This window comes from Lissotriton vulgaris, chromosome 3_1 (assembly GCF_964263255.1).
Source record: "Lissotriton vulgaris chromosome 3_1, aLisVul1.2, whole genome shotgun sequence".
NCBI lineage: Eukaryota > Metazoa > Chordata > Amphibia > Caudata > Salamandridae > Lissotriton > Lissotriton vulgaris.
The window spans coordinates 984,486,930-984,503,434 of NC_141689.1; positions in this window are offsets into that span (position 1 = coordinate 984,486,930).

Below are 16,505 nucleotides of genomic sequence, written 5' to 3' on the forward strand. Positions count from 1 at the left end.
CAATGCAGGCACCCTTGCATAAGGGTGTCTGCGTTATGGGAATAATAGTTTTTGTGCAGGAAGGTACATCAATGGAGGCAATTTCCTCCTTCTATGTGTGCTGTTGAATGCAGCACAAATAGAAAAAGGAAAAATCTCTTTGTTGCGCCTCTCATACACCTAACCTGGGGAGGCGCAGGCTTTTGATGCATTCCCAGGTTTACAGAACGCTGTAAATCTGGGAATGTGTCAACTTCCATGGGTATTATGTGGGAACACCCACCATAACGCCCATGGCATGCCTTCCCATTGCAATGTGAGGCAATGCAGCAACTTGAGAAAAATATGGGTTTTTGGAACAAATTTCTGCCCCATTTACATACTTTTGCCTACTATTTTTAGATTAGATTTTCATGTGCAATTTGGTGCTAAAAACCTTGGAAATGATTGTGACTTTCCATAAACGTGTGACTTTGCAGGTGCACACAGCCTTCCCAATAAACAAGTCTGTTCTTTCCCTTGGATCAGGCTTGTTCCCATCCCCATCTCTAAACCCTTTACTGTGGAATATGTGCAGCACTCGAGGATTTCCGATGCTTAACCAGTGGTTGCTGGTGGCAGACAAAATGACTAATTTTAAGGTTTTGCTTAAGCGACTGCTATTGTCATCATTTAACATGCACATAATCATACATATAAATATATATATACAGAAAGTGTTTTTGGCAGGCTTATCCAGCCATTGACTTCTGTGAGTCAGCTGACTTTAGGCATTGGCTAAATGGACTGCCCATCAGCATTCGTGATCAGCCATCAGTATACATTCCTATTAGCAAGAATTATCAAAAACAGCAATTGAGATTGTATTATTTGACATGGATTATTTGAGTTTTCTTTATATTTTGACATTGGGCACTTTTACCCCAACGTCACCGCAAAAAAAAAATCTAAATTATGTAGTAAGCCTAAAGGGTGGGTTTGATTTATAAAGTAGAAATAGTCTTTGCTTTTAGATGTTATGGTGAATAGCTAGGTAAACTGTACTTTATTTCAGACACACTAGAGCGAATCAAAAAGCAATCAATTTTGGCTCTTATCACTGATTCAACATTATATATAGGTGAGCTTCCAGTCTCATGACTTGGGAGACCTTTTAGCGCACCTACATCGTCAATGTCTCCTGGATATTTAATTTTTTTTTTTTAGTGTGGGTTATGGAAGTGATAGAGCCTAACATTTGGGGCCAAGGGACAATCAATTTAACTCAAATCATTTACAGTAGAGGCCTCAAATTCCTGTGACTCTCCGTCTCCAGGCCAATTAATATTTTCCACTGATTTTAAAATGGAGCTGCAATCAAATGCATTTTAAATATAAATCATCAACTTTTAGTACTTAAATGTTCAGTCAATGTTGAGAGGTTTTAGAATTGTTATGAAAGCTTAATTTTTCTTTAAGAGATTAGTTATTGTTTTTAATCTTTTTTATTCAGATTAGTTAAATAACAGAAATATCAAGAAAATTTGAATAGAGACCGCATAAAAATTGACAGCATGTTCCATAAGGATATAATCCCTGTCTTAGTCTAAAAGGACCTATCCTAATGAGAACCTAGAAAGAGTCCCTTTGGAAAAGAGCGGGATTTTTTAAGCATCTAATTCATCAACAGAAACGAACTCCCCACAAAGAGCAGTCTTGGAAGCTTAGCCGAGTTCCCCAACGGTTGCAGTAACAACCATGAATAAATTAAAAGAAAATAATCACAGCAGTAGCTATGATCAGCACAAGAAAAAAGTCTCCCTGTTTTAAAAGAGTCAGAGAAGGAAAACCACCATTGGCAGTAGCTCACAGCAATTCGGGCATGGGAAAAGCCAAGGATGAGCATCTGGGACGGGAAAGCATGAAGGCATTAATCTTTCTCTAACTAGGAACACGTACATATGAAAACATAAATCATGTTGCAATAATCCTGCAGGGTGGGTCATCATCATCATCATCCAATGAGAAATGCTCTTCCGATAGTCTGTCGTCTTGCCTCCCGATTCCCTCTGTAAACATTCACGCCAATGAGCAGGTATCAAAAAGGTTGTAAATGTTATACACTAGATACATGAAAGAAGGTTCTAATGAGAACCTTCGCAGGCCTATTCTGTTAACTGCTGTCAGTGTCCCATTGTGTTGACAAAGGGCTAGTCTAAAGTTTCTATCTGTAAAATCTTGCGGTAAGCTTAACATTACTAATACTTTATTCATTATGGAAAAATACTGCAAAACACATCGCTTTAGAAGACAATGAAATCATATGGGGTGGAGATGTAGAGAAATATATTTCTTTTAGAGCAGCACATTTTTAAATGATGTACGATTTTGCCTTCAAATCATGGTATTGGGTCACATTTTCTAAAAATGCATTTTAGTTCAAGGCAAACAAAGGTGGAATAGAAAATGTAAACCCTAGTTGTGAAAGCATACTAAGAATGGGAGGTTACTGTATTAAATAACTGCACATTTTGTTCTACACATTTAAGATAGCACATTTTCCTACATTTAAAGCTACATGTTTGCTTTGCAAACTCAAAGAAGCACATTTCCTATGTTTAATTTGTCTATGCAACCTTTCTACGGGAAGGCTAAAACACGTTTTCTAATGTCAAAATACATTTTGCCAATGTTAATCAAGGTCTATAAAGTTCAAAAAAATGTTTTACTTTTACAGAAGTGTAACTGGTGCTGTGACAAAATATATGTAACCTTGTAATGGACTTTGAATATCGTCTTTACTGTCGAGCACACAACACTATGCATGTATCAAAGACTTTAATGGTTGCTCTTACAGTTTCCCCTCATAGGAGCCACATGGTTGATTAACCTTAGTGAAGGACTACTAAGCTCACTAAAATACATTTTAAGAGTTTATGAATTGTTCTAGCCCTGAAGAAGTCGATGACATATAGCTCCAATGACAAAACACGTTTTGGCTAGATGCTCGATGAAGATTTATTGGAGAAAATGAAACCTTGAAAGGACTGACACAAGACTGTTAATGCTGTTTATTTTACTGTTGATTGCATGCTTAAAGGCGAAATTTATATTTTGGCCTTGTTCTTCGAGGGCTGTTTTGGCAGCCATGAACCCTTAATTAGCACTCCATGCCTAATTTGCATATTATTACTTTGTAGAAAATGTGTAAGTGTGGGCCACACAAAACAAAGCCACCTTAGATTCCCTTGTTTTTCATATTTACTTACTTTTAATTGTATTAATTTGTTTTTACTTTAACATCTAAATTGTATTAACTATAATGATATATATATAGTACAATCAACATAGTTGCCAGTTTTTTGATATTGTGGTCAACAATATTTTTATCAGTATGTAAACACGGTATTTTGGTTCCCGATATTTTTAGCAATATTTTTGTATTGCAACATTTTTATTCTGATATTTTGTCATACAATTGTTGTGAAGTGCGAGGGAAACATTTAAAATATAATTTAACTCTCAGAGAAACTAAGCATGCTGCTGTGTGTACAAGGAACTGTCAAATCCACTGCTTAAGTAAAAGAGGTTTGATTCCCCTAGAAGCAAAGTATTGAAACTGTGATGTATCCCATGGCAGGTCATGTCCCAGATCAAATCTGATCTCTGTAGACATTTGCAGAACACTAGTTCCTTAACCATTGGCTTGGGGCAGCAGGTGGTAGATTAGCAGCAATTCTGTTTAAAGATGGTAAAGGGAATCCTCTTCAATTTAAGAAAGAGATGGCGCATCCCTGCCATGCTGCTGGGATCTGAGTATAAACACATCTATAATAGTTTAATTTGTATTCTGACCTAAGTAGGTGAACTTGCTTCATGTGAATGAAACAGTTTACTAATAAATCCTAATTTAGCCAATGTGCTCGCTTTCTCCAAGGACACCTAATTTGCTGGCAAACTATTACCCTAGTTGGTCTGCAGATACTTTTAGTTTAATGGTTTGTAAATCATTTGTGATGTGTGACCTCTTCAATCACTTGTCCAAAGCTTCCTTTAAAGGGACCATCTGGAGAATGATGTTAGAATATACCTCAAAATCCCAGCTGATATCATTGAAGAACATTCTAGCATGCCTATTGGTGACTGCTTGATTCAGGACAGGCCAGAAAATGACCAATAACCATTCAGGAAAGTTAGAGTAAAAATAAAGAGAGGGGCAGCATCAATGCAAACAAGCAATGGCAAAGTCCGTAGGTCAGCATTTGCCTTTTAAGCGTGTTAAATATTGGCTTTGCCATTCACTGTTAGGGACTGTGAATATTTTGTATTAGTAGGCTTTGGCTCAGAGTAAGGGAGAGAAAGGCAGCAAAGGGAGAAAAAGGAAGAGGAAAATAGGCGAAAAATTATAAAGTGACAAAGCAACGATGACAAAGTGGTCAAAGCCAAAAGATTTTAGTTTGACCCTTTCACTGCTGAGGCGTTTGCACACCTCTCTGCCGGAGAATTGTTTTTAAAAAATCGGCATATGGCTTTTCAAGCATATATGGCGCTTAGTCTCTCTGTGTACATAAACAAACTATATGTTTTCAGCACATTAATGGTTAGGCAGTGATATAAGTCATCCATCAATATCTGATTGGAACACAAAGATCTAAAAAGCAAGCTTTGGCATAGCCAGCTTTTTGACTTTATCAATGCTTGACCTGTTTTGTTTTGGTTTGGTTTTATTAAATGTATTGCTTGGGAAGCTATCCAACCCTTCTGAAAAATGACTTGCATAGATAGAAACAATGTTTTGGGGTTTCAAAACATATATTGCCACTACTTTGTGTATAGATGTGCTCCTTGTGAAAGAGCAGAACGTAGTCATTCACTGCAAACCATTGCCCCATGCTGTATATACTGTAGTGGTCAGAAGAAAAATGAGAATGACAGACCAGTTGATGAAGAGAGGCTGACTGGAAGCCCCTAAGTAAGTAGATTGTTATTAAAATGTTAGTAAAAATTAAACGGTTTTCGCTAACACTAGATTTAAAAATAAGCATTGGCTCAAAGAAAAAGACGAAGCATACTTTGCCATAGTAGTGCCAGGTACAGACGACAACTGATCTGTGCTGATATGCTCATTGTAAAAAAGCAGAATTCTGTCGCTCACAGTGAAGGTAGCCAATGGCTGAAGTGGGCTGTCCCATTGCCTTACACTGAATGTTGTAGTGGGCAAAAGAAAAAGGTAAATGACACAATATGCGAATAGATGAACGGGACTGGCTGAAAGCCTGTATAAGTAAGTATATTATATGTATAATGTTAAGAGTTTTAGGCTAATACATGACCTAAAAATGTGGAACTTTAAAAATATTTTTAACAAATTTGCTCAATATTTTATTGTGTTTCTCAAATTGACAAACATGTACCCCAGAATGCTAATCAAGTTAATATTGCCCAGAAAGTCGGGCAATACCAAAATTATGTGGGTTATCTTACTGACTGTATTCTGTAGATGTAATATTTACAGCAATCACAAAATTGGTGCATAATCACTGTTTATGGTTTACTGTCTATATCAAACTTAGGACTATATTGAGAGTATAGAAAACTACAATGTTTCCAATTCTGTACCACCTAAGGGATCTGTTGGTGCAAGCCAGACCTCCAATGCCCTGACTGCCTGACACTTCTCACAATAAAAATGGTATCTCACATATGTGGGTGGGCTTATTGCATGAGACTGGAATAGCGGAATTGTGGCCATGTGAAGATGATAATGACACTATATTCACTGCATACGGTTGTATATTTGGCCTGTTACTGTCAGTTAGGATAGGAGCACCCACAGGTGCTTCTATTATTGGCAGATGTGTGGGAACACTGGTTGATGGGAGTGTACTGCTCTCCACACATTAGAGAACTTTCAGCCACAGAAATGTGAGAAAATACTTATTTAACCAATGTTTGCTCTATAAAAAGTATTCTGGATAAGAAAAAGTGGTGGTCTCCTCACACGCCACACCACTCCGAACTCCTCCAGGTATCCAATGTTCAGAAATGTCCTGAGGTTTTCTTGGGTGCAGGAGATCCCAGGCCTGGGGTTGTACTGACCTTTCAGAGGAGACAGTTTGAAAGGGCATGTGGCCCTTTTTTTTAGTCCCAGGCGCCATTACGGTCCTAGAAAAAACACCCACACACTGGTCTTTAAAGCTGGCCCATCTGACAGTGTCAGACAGCCAGACTGTCCAAAGTCACTCCAATACTGCCCTGGCCCAGACATGTTTCTATACACCAAGGAGGAGTTAAACAGTTTTAGTGAAGCCTGGTGCAGTCTGGATTTTTTCTGAGGTTAAGAAAAAATAAAGCCTATGCTTTGCAAAATACTCTTGACCCGGTACCCGCACAATATTTTAAAGAAATTGAGGGCCTACAGAGATAATTATACTGGGATGGTAAACCCCATATCTCCCTTAATAAATTTACCTTGAACTGGTATGACGGTGGCATAAGCCTTCCAGGTATTAAAAAATACTATTGGGCTGAGCACTTAGCCGCCATAAATCATGGTTCGTACGGACGGGGTGACGACCCAGGCTATCACATGGATAGATGGCTCCTCCCTTGAGGGAATCACAACAGGACGATTTACTCACGGCCTAACAAATATAGCTTGACGGGCCCCACCAAACACTCGGTCCAGGTTTGGCACGATGCAACCAACTCCCTTGCTTGGGGACGTAAACTAACGCTGGCTACCCCCCTTTGGGACTCTGAATCTTTGGGCAGCCTATGGAGATCAAAAGGCTTCGACAGATGGGATCCCATTGGCATTACGCAAATCAAAGACCTCTGGGGAGAAGGGGGTGTTAAGTCTTTCAATATGTTTCAGACTGAATACGACCTAGTTGCAACAGAATACTTCCGTTATGCCCAAATTCTACACTCTCTCAGCACGCATATACCAGTGGGCACGACACCTCCAGCCACCTCGCCATTAGAGGACAGAATCCTGGACGGCCACCTTCCTGAAAAGACAATTTTTCAAATATATAAAAAACTGATCAATAATTTGACTGACCCCCTCCAGGTATTACGGAAGAAGTGGAGGGGAGAAGGGATTGAGATAGATGAAGATTGGCAAGAGGAGATTTCATCTACTAAAGTTGTCGCTATACCAGCACGCCTTCGATTGGTTTAATTAAAAATCCTCCATCATGTGTACATCACTGGGCCATACTTGATCCACATGGGGGTCACTAGCAGAGGGGACGCCAGGAGAGGGTGTGGTCAGTTGGGAACCTTTTTCCACATTATATGGGAATGCAAGTTTGTTAGAGCCTTTTGGCATGAGATACACGAGGTAACGTCTGCAGCGCTCCATACAAGTCTTTTGCCGGAGGAGAGACGTTGCCTCCTCAACATATGGGAACCCACAGTTCTTAAAACTCACCAGACACAGTGGGCGACCCTGTGATTCATGTTTGCCAAAAGAAACATTGCACAACTGTGGGGAGCGGTTAAATCACCGCCGTTAGAGTCCTGGGAGAGAGATGTCGACTGGTGTATGTTTAGGGAAAAGACGACATACATCGCTAGGGGTAACCCCAAAAAATGGATACGCATCTGGGGCCCCTGGAATAGTTAATGGGGTGAAATCTGCACACCACCGGAATGCTCTGAACAGAATACCCCCCTCACCTCGTGATGTTCCCATCTTATGTTGTAATGTTATCCTTAACATCCGCATGTCATGTTTTTAATTTTTCCTCAGTCACTGTGACCTTTGCATTATTGTATGAAGCTGATGCGTGTTTCAATAAAAAGAATTATCAAAAAATAGTAAAAATAAAGCAGCTCACTGTCCTGGTTCCACATTGGGGGAGGAAAGAGAGTGTGTGTGTATGTGTGTGTGTGTTTCGAAATTTTGAGACTAAAATCTGTGGAATTACGCTGACAGCCGTCTTTATTCTCCTCCATTGTACCGATGTAAGGGGCATATTACCAACAACTAGCGATAATTATCGCTATGTTGGCTTAGCGGCAATATTTTTATCGCCGAGCTGCAGCGATTTTTAACGCTTAGGAACCTTGCTATTATCAAGGTTTATCTCCTAAGTGATAAAAATCGTCCGAAATGCATGAATATCGCTGAAAAGTCAGCGATATTCATGCATTACCGAGCTAATGCTCTTAGCCATGTTATCCACCTACCATTGGATAACATGGCTAAGAACTGCTCAGGGGCAGGTGTTAGCTTTTGGAGATATTTGCGCTTAGCGCGAATATCTCCAAAAGTTGGTAATAGGAGATAGCGATGTTAGCGATTGTTTCCAGTCGCTAACATCTTGGCACGCCCACTTTTCATGTCATTAGTGATAAATTTCACTGACATGCAAAGCGGGCCCAAGATGGTCGCTATCTCCTACTAGCTGTCGCTAACTGGTGTTAGTGACAGCTAGGTAATAGGGAGATAATTTTATCTCCGCTTTCTTGGCTTTTAAAGCCAAAAAAGCGGAGGTAAACCCCCTTGATAATATGCCCCAAAGTTCGTAAAATATTTAAGATAAGGGTCCCTTGGGTTTTTTCTTCAACTAAGCCATGCTCTTCAAATGTTTTGTTGTTTGCTTTTCTTCCAGGAGCAGTGTCTATTAGAAAAGCAGGTTTGGTGATCAGAGCCTGGTTGCCATGTGTTAACCTAGAAAGGAAGGGTGTTTGTGGCTTTGTTCGCTACTTGCGAAAAGAAGAGTGTTTACACCCCTTTTCAGCTACGTGTTACCTTACCGTCATGTAAAAGACCTGCAGCCTGAATAAGGTGCCTTATAGAAATATTGCTTTTATGTCAGGAAGCTTTGAAGAGATGAAACTATCAACGAGTAGACAGGGCTGGTGAAAGGGCGAGGTTGAAACTCAGAGCCTCAGAAAATTGAAAGAATGTGGTATGTGCCAACGTGGATTAGAAACGTGTATGAGTTGGCACTGTAACTTCGACCGCCGACTACGCCATTAAACTTGTGATGAAAAGACGAGTCACATTTGGGCAGAACATATCTCCCAGCTACAAGCTGAATGACTGAAAGAGGACTTTGCATACGTCCCTGTTATTTTCTTAATGGCATCTTTCCAAACGTCCCATGCGTTAATTCATATATGACTTGTGCTCCTGTAGTGTGTGTGTGTTGGTTGCCTGTTCTATTTTTATCTCCATTTACATTTTTGTTTATTCATTTTTTATCTTAACATGGTTGGCACTAATCCCTTATACAAAAAATACTGTAAAATGCAGCACATACAAGCGTTCATCCGAAAATAATTTCATTGGAAGAGGCTATTTATTTATCGGTCTGCCGGCCAAATAGCACATAGTTTCTGCTGTATAACTAGTGCGGTAAAATAGTACATAATCTCTGCTATTGAGTCAGCGACAGCTAAATATCTGAAACTTCCCTAATCAAAGATTATGCACCATTTAAATGGCGACCAGATAAATAGGGCGAAGGAGGTCTTTATTTAGCATTAAATGAACCAAAAATTGACAATTTGGAACAGGTGCATTTATGCTGGTATAAAATTAAAATAGGAGATTAAGAAATGAAATCAGACTTCTGCTTCAGAAGTTTAAGGGTTATGGCACACAGTGTGTGCTTCAGCATGGGGGTATTTGGCTGTTTACACATGACATTTTAAAGTCAATAATGAGTAGCTTTTATTGCATGTCACATAAATGCTTTCTTCATTCATATGAATAAATTTTTTAATGTTCATAATACTCCTTGTGAGGATTTTAGAGCTGGGCTCATTTTAGGCTTCCTATGTAAAGCCCTTTGCTTGTTGTGAGCTTCCTTTTAAGTAGTTCAGATCTGGCAACACAGGAGCAGCCGACAAGCTGCAGCAAGTAGGGAACGCAGAGAGACAGGTGCTATCTGGGCCACAGAGTCCTGGAGGGACACTAACATACACAATTGGCGCTACCGGGCACAGTGCTATGGGGCACATGCAGGAGGTGAGTTGGGTGGAGAAACAGTAACTTAGCTTCTGTGGAACGGGAGAAGTCAAAGAAAGGGTGAACATATCATCTGGGTAATCAATGAGGAAATTATCTATATACTCTGTTAATTAAACATCTTTTTCACATTTTTCACCCTTAGGCGTAGATGCTTAGTTGTCCCACGTCTTAAGTGGTCCCTACAGCCACACGGGCATTTTAGCCACATGAAACACACAAACGTTGATGGTAGCAATGTTTGCAATTTGGCTAGTCAATGGCAATCGCATGGGTAGCATCCCAACCTATTGTTCTATTGATCAGCATGCCACCTCAGTTTGGACCCAGCCATATGCAAATCAGAGTGAAACCGGTCCTAGGGTGCTTCTGTTCCGGTTTGTTGAGGACCTGGGCTGGTACTACGGACTGGACTTTTCCCATGAGTAGTAGAGTCAAGGCTGATTTGCATATGGCTGGGTCCAAACAGCAGTGGCAAGGTGCGCAAAAGAACAATGGGTCGGAATGCTACCCAAGCGACTGCCAGTGGTTAGACAAACTGCAAGCATTCCTCCCATCACCTTATGTGTGTTTGATGTACCACTCTAAATGGCAAGAGTAAGCCCAGACTAGGGTCCCGTGCTAACTGTACCACTGGAACCAAGTTATACCTGGCTGATGAGCCCTTATATGGGGAAACCAGTCCTAGGTTGCTTGTGTTCCGGTTCTGTGAGGACCAGGGATGCTAGTTCAGGTTGGACTGTTCCCATGAGAACAGGGTAATGGCTGATTTGCATATGCCTGGGTCCAAACCGAGGTGGGATGGTGAGCAAAAGAACGATGGGTTTGGGTGCTACTAAACAACTGCCAATAGCTAAACAGATTGCAAGCATTCCTTCCATCACCTTTGGTGTGCTTGAATTTGGTCAAATGAACAATGTGTCTTTGGAATTGTACTTTAATTTTTAAAAAGTGTTTTAAGTGGGCTGGGCCCTCATTTCTGTTATTGATAACTTTGTTGGCAAAGGAAATCTGGAAGCCCAAAAAAATAAATAAATAATTAAACCTGAGTGAAAAGCCCTGAAGCTGTCCCCAGGTTAAGTCACTGTAGAGGGAACCTGGAAGAGAATGAGGACCAGTAGGAGGATAAGAACCAGGGGTGGACCACCAGGAGAGTTAGGATGGTGAGAGCCATCATGACCAGGACAAGAAGGGTCAGGACAGGGAGTACAAGGGAGGCCTAATCTGACCAGGCCAGTGATGACTATTAATACGTAGATGAGTAGCAGGACCAGGAGAAACAGAACAAGGTGTACCATGCTAAGGGTGGAAAGCATCAGGGGGATGTGGAATAGGGGGGATTAGGGCTTGGAGGACAAGAGGTTGAAGGAACAGGAGGATCAGGGGTAGGAAGCTGGTCCAGGAGGCTCTGACCCAGCAGGACCAAGAAGACCCAGAAAAAGAGGGCCAAGACAAGGGAGATCAGTATCAGGATGACACAACCAGGAGGGCCAGGGCAGAAAGGTACAAACAGGATAGCAAGATGGATGACGAAGAGGATAAATATACCTAGGAGAAACAAAACTAGGAGGACCACGACCAGTTGGTGTAGACTCATTTGGACAAGGAGCAGGAGGACCATGGGCAGGAGGATCATCGCCAGATTTGGAGCATAAGAACCATGGCCGGTAGGACCTATGGACCAGAATAAGAAACTAAGATGACGGGAGCCAGGACCAAGAATGCCAGGAGGACCAAGACGAGAGCAAGTAGAACTAGAAGAATCAGGATCAAGAGAGCGGGGTTTGAAGTGCTGAGGGTCCAGGAGCTCGGAACAGGGCCTGAAGTTGTCAGGGCTCCACGAATTTCCAATCCTTTTCTTCTATGTCGACTTGCACAGGAACAGAAGATGCTTACTTTCCAACTCCCTCTCTCCAATCAGTCGGAGTCAGATTAAAATCATAACTCCAAGCAATCAGAAGAAGGGAAGGGGAAAAGTGGAGAAAATAACCATAATAAAAGAAAGGCACAGAAGAGACTGGTCCGGTCCCTCGATACTCCAGCGAATCCTCCTCTGACTTTATCAGCCAAACTAGGTTCCTGTGAATACTAAAACATACAAATATTTTTAGCCTATAAGTCTTAACTCTGTTCTACCTCCTTCTATTGTTAATTAAACCTACATACCCATGGGACTGCATAGACCTGCAGCTCTTCTTTCTACTGTGTGTTTTCTTAACTGGAGTTGCCTTGTGTTCAAACTCACTAAAATGAAATGACTGTGTTAATATTCCACTCTATTATTTCTCTTAGAATATGTGTTTTTCTAGACTACAGACCTACCACGCTATGCAACTCTGTGTCTTTTATTCTTCCTCTTGTGTTGTATGTTGGCTTGTGAATACCTCATCAATGCTGCATTCCGCTATTCTTTTTATGTGATCTGTACTTGTCTTTCTTCTTTTCAGTCTGCTGCTTTCCTGCTCAAGTTATTCGTCTCACTAGATTCAGGTAAGCCTTTTCTTTCCATTTACTTCAAGTAATTGTCTAAATTGCCTTTTAACAATCATTTACATTTCTCTGGGGGACGAGTTTAATTTCTTGTTGCTGAGTCTCGAAACACCTGCTGAAAACGCAACTGTTATCTCTTAGATTTTAAATGTCACAGGCTGAAAGCGTAATTCTTTTTTTCTTCAACAATACTGTCTAAATTAATTTTCACTTAGCTCTGTGAAAGCCGTTTTCTGTGACGTGAAGACAGCTGGCTCTGCTCCTGAAGCGGCACACGTTCTCTTGAAAAAGTCTCTCAGAATGTTTCTTTTTTCTTTTCTTCTGTCAGACCCCAACGTGGCAATTTCTGCAGGGAAACTATGGTACTAGTCGCTACTAGGAATAAATCTCTAAACTGCTCCGGAAATCTGTAAATAACCTTTCCTACTCTAACTCGAAAACTCTAACTGCCTCGGGCTGAATTCTTGGTGAAGTGCGCAGCTCTGATAGAGCGCGCGCCTCACCTGAACTCCGGTCTGGAATGTTCAGAAAACTAGACTGGCAACTTAGGCTGGCAGTTGTCCTGCTCGCACGCCATCTTGGAATTCCGTGAATTCCACGCCTTGGACCAGGAAGGAGCCAAACTCCAGTCCTGTTTCCTCATTTTGAGAACTCTTGCTGACCGTTCATTAGGAAGGATCCTGACAGTACCCCCCACCAAGGAAGGCCCTCCCGGTCCGGGTTTGGTTGGGTTTCGCTGATGGAAAAGTCTTACTAGTCTAGGTGCATGTACATCTGACTCTAACTCCCAAGAGCGTTCCTCTGGTCCATAGCCCTTCCAATCCACCAAATAGTACAGCTTACTCTTCACTCTTTTGGAATCTAAAATATCCTTAACCTCAAATTCCACTCCAGCTTCCAACTGAACTGGTGGTGGAGCACTCTCTCGTCTTAATCCTGGAACTGCCTTTTTTAACAAAGAAACATGAAAGACTGGGTGAACCTTGAGTTTCGTGGGTAGTGTCAGTTTATAGGTCACTGGATTAATTTGTGCTTCAATAGGGTAGGGACCAATGAATCGAGGCTGGAACTTCCGATTCCCTTTCAAGCGCAAATTCTTGGTGTTTAACCAAACCTCCTCCCCTATCTCTAGGTGAGGGGAATCTCTTCTCTTCCTATCTGCATATTTCTTATACTTAATCTTTGCCTGTTCTAGATTTTCTGATGCTGCATTATGTACCTGACTCAAATGTGTCACCAAATCCTGAACTGCTGGAACTGGGAGCGAAACATCTAACATAGTAACATTTGGATGTTTGCCATAATTCAAATAAAACGGGGAGTAACCAGTGGACACATTTGTGGCGTTGTTATGAGCGAACTCAGCAGCCCACAAATAGTCCAACCATTCCCCACCCTGTTTTAAGGTATATAGCCTCAAATACTGCTCTACCTCCTGGTTCACTCGTTCTGTTTGTCCATCCGTTTCCGGATGGAAACTGGTGGACAAACGTGTCTCTACTCCAAGTGCCTTCATTAAGGTTCTCCAGAAATGAGAAACAAATTGGGTTCCTCGGTCTGATATAATAACCTTAGGAATTCCATGCAACCGCACAACCTGAGCACTGAAATGTGTTGCTAACTGTTTTGCCGTTGGAATTCCTTTCATAGCCACAAAATGTGTCATTTTGGTGTATGCATCGACTATTACTAAAATAGTATTGAAACCTTGACAGGAAGGGAGATCTGTTATCAAGTCTAAGGTGATTGTGTGCCAAGGATAGGGAGGAGTAGGTAAGGGTTGTAAAAGCCCTTTAGGTGCCTGTCGTTCTGACTTCCCCTGCGCACATATCTCACAAGTTTTCACATATCTCTCTATGTCTTTGTTCATTTGTGGCCACCAATAACTTCTTTTTACTAAATCCATCGTCTTCTGTTCTCCCTTGTGCCCAGCCAACAAATGATCATGACATTCCTTCATGACTTGGTTCTGCAGTGTTGAAGTAGGCAAATACAAGGCTCCTGAGTGATAAGGTAGACCATCTACTACTTCTCTATTGTCTTCCTGCTGCGTCCACTCCAACATCTCTGCTGGTGACAAGGCTCGAGATATCTGTTCTTTCACACTCAGAGTTTCAACAACGCCTATGATTTTGGTATCTGGAATGATGGCTTGTGTCTTGATTTGATCTTTTTCTTCTCCGGTTCCCATTCGGGACAAGGCGTCCGCCTTGCCATTCTGCGCTCCTGGCCTGTATGTGATGACAAAGTCATAGTCGGCAAAGTATAATGACCAACGAAGCTGTCTCGGGGTTAGTGTTCTAGCTGACTTCAAGAATTTCAAGTTTCGATGGTCCGTGTACACTGTTACAATATGATGAGCTCCCATCAAATAATGTCTCCATTCCTTGAAGGCATCCTTTATTGCCAACAGTTCTTTTTCCGTAATTGTGTAATTGATTTCTGCTGGTGACAACTTTCTTGAACGATATGCAACCGGATGCAATTGACCTGTCTCCTTATTTCTCTGAGACAGAACTCCGCCCACTGCCAAATCTGAGGCATCTGTCTCCACATAAAAGGGTTCTGATGGGTCTGCGTGAAGAAGAATTGGAGCTGACGTGAATTCTTCCTTCAATGCCTTGAATGCCATCTCTGCATCTGCTGTCCACTGAAATTTTACTCCCTTTCTCAATAATTGTGTGAGAGGCAGAATTCGCCGAGAGAATTCGCTGATAAATCTTCGATAAAAATTGGCGAAGCCAATAAATGCCTGTACTTCCTTCACACTGGTCGGAGACTTCCACTCCAAGACGGCCTGAATTTTTCGCTGATCCATGAGTATTCCAGCTGGCGAGATGACAAACCCCAAGAATTCCACTTCTGTCACATCAAAGGCACACTTCTCTAGTTTGACGAACAGCTTATTTTCTCTCAGCTTCTGTAATATTCTTCTCACTTGACTCTGATGTTCCTGGGTGTTGACGGAGTATATCAAGATGTCGTCTATATACACTATTGCGCATTGATCGATAAACTCACTAAGGACATCGTTTATGAAATGCTGGAACGCAGCTGGGGCGTTGCACAACCCATAAGGCATCACTTGATATTCGAATAATCCAAAGCGAGTTCTAAAGGCGGTTTTCCACTCATCGCCGGCTCTTACTCGAATGAGATGATAGGCCCCCCTCAAATCCAGTTTGGTGAATATCTGAGCTCCTTTCACCTGGTCCAACAAAACTGAGATGAGAGGGAGGGGGTACCTATTTTTCTTGGTTATCCGATTGATTGCGCGATAGTCTATGCAAGTTCTTAACTCGCCCTCTTCCTTCTTAGGCACGAAAAACAAAGGCGAAGATACCGGAGATTGGGAGGGGCGAATGAATCCGTTAGCCAAATACTTGTTAATGTATTCCTTTAAATGATTATGCTCCTTCTCAGTTAAAGCATAAACTCGGCTACATGGCATATTTGCTCCTGGTTCAAAGTCTATTTTGCAATCGTATACTCTATGGGGAGGTAGTTGTTCAGCTTCCTGCTCATCAAACACATCTTCGAAATCTTGATATTGCGATGGTATTGACTGTGTGTTGATTACGCACACGACTGCATTCGCTGAACACAGGGCCTGAGCTGGATTGTCTTGATCTTTTTTCTTTTGGTCTCCAAAGCAATGATTCTTGCAATAATCCGAAGTCATTTCTATAGTTCTTGCGGCCCAATCGATGGTCGGGTTATGCTCTGTGAGCCAAGGAAGTCCTAAGATTAGCTGGAATTGAGGAGCATCGATTAGATTAAACTGGATTTCTTCCTGATGTCCATCTTCTCTCATCAACTGCACCATTTCGGTATGACTCACTATGGGCCCAGAAGATAGGTTTGTTCCATCGATGGCTCTAACTGGTTCACTCTTTTCCTTGAGTATTGCCTTCAATCCTATTTTGGCAGCAAACTTTTGATCGCAAAAGTTCCCTGTTGCCCCTGAATCCACCATCACCGTCACTCCCTTCTTAACCTCCTGACGGAATTTAATTGTCATGGATTGAATCAGATGCGGGGAGGATGACTGCAGCGTATTGGCCAGCTG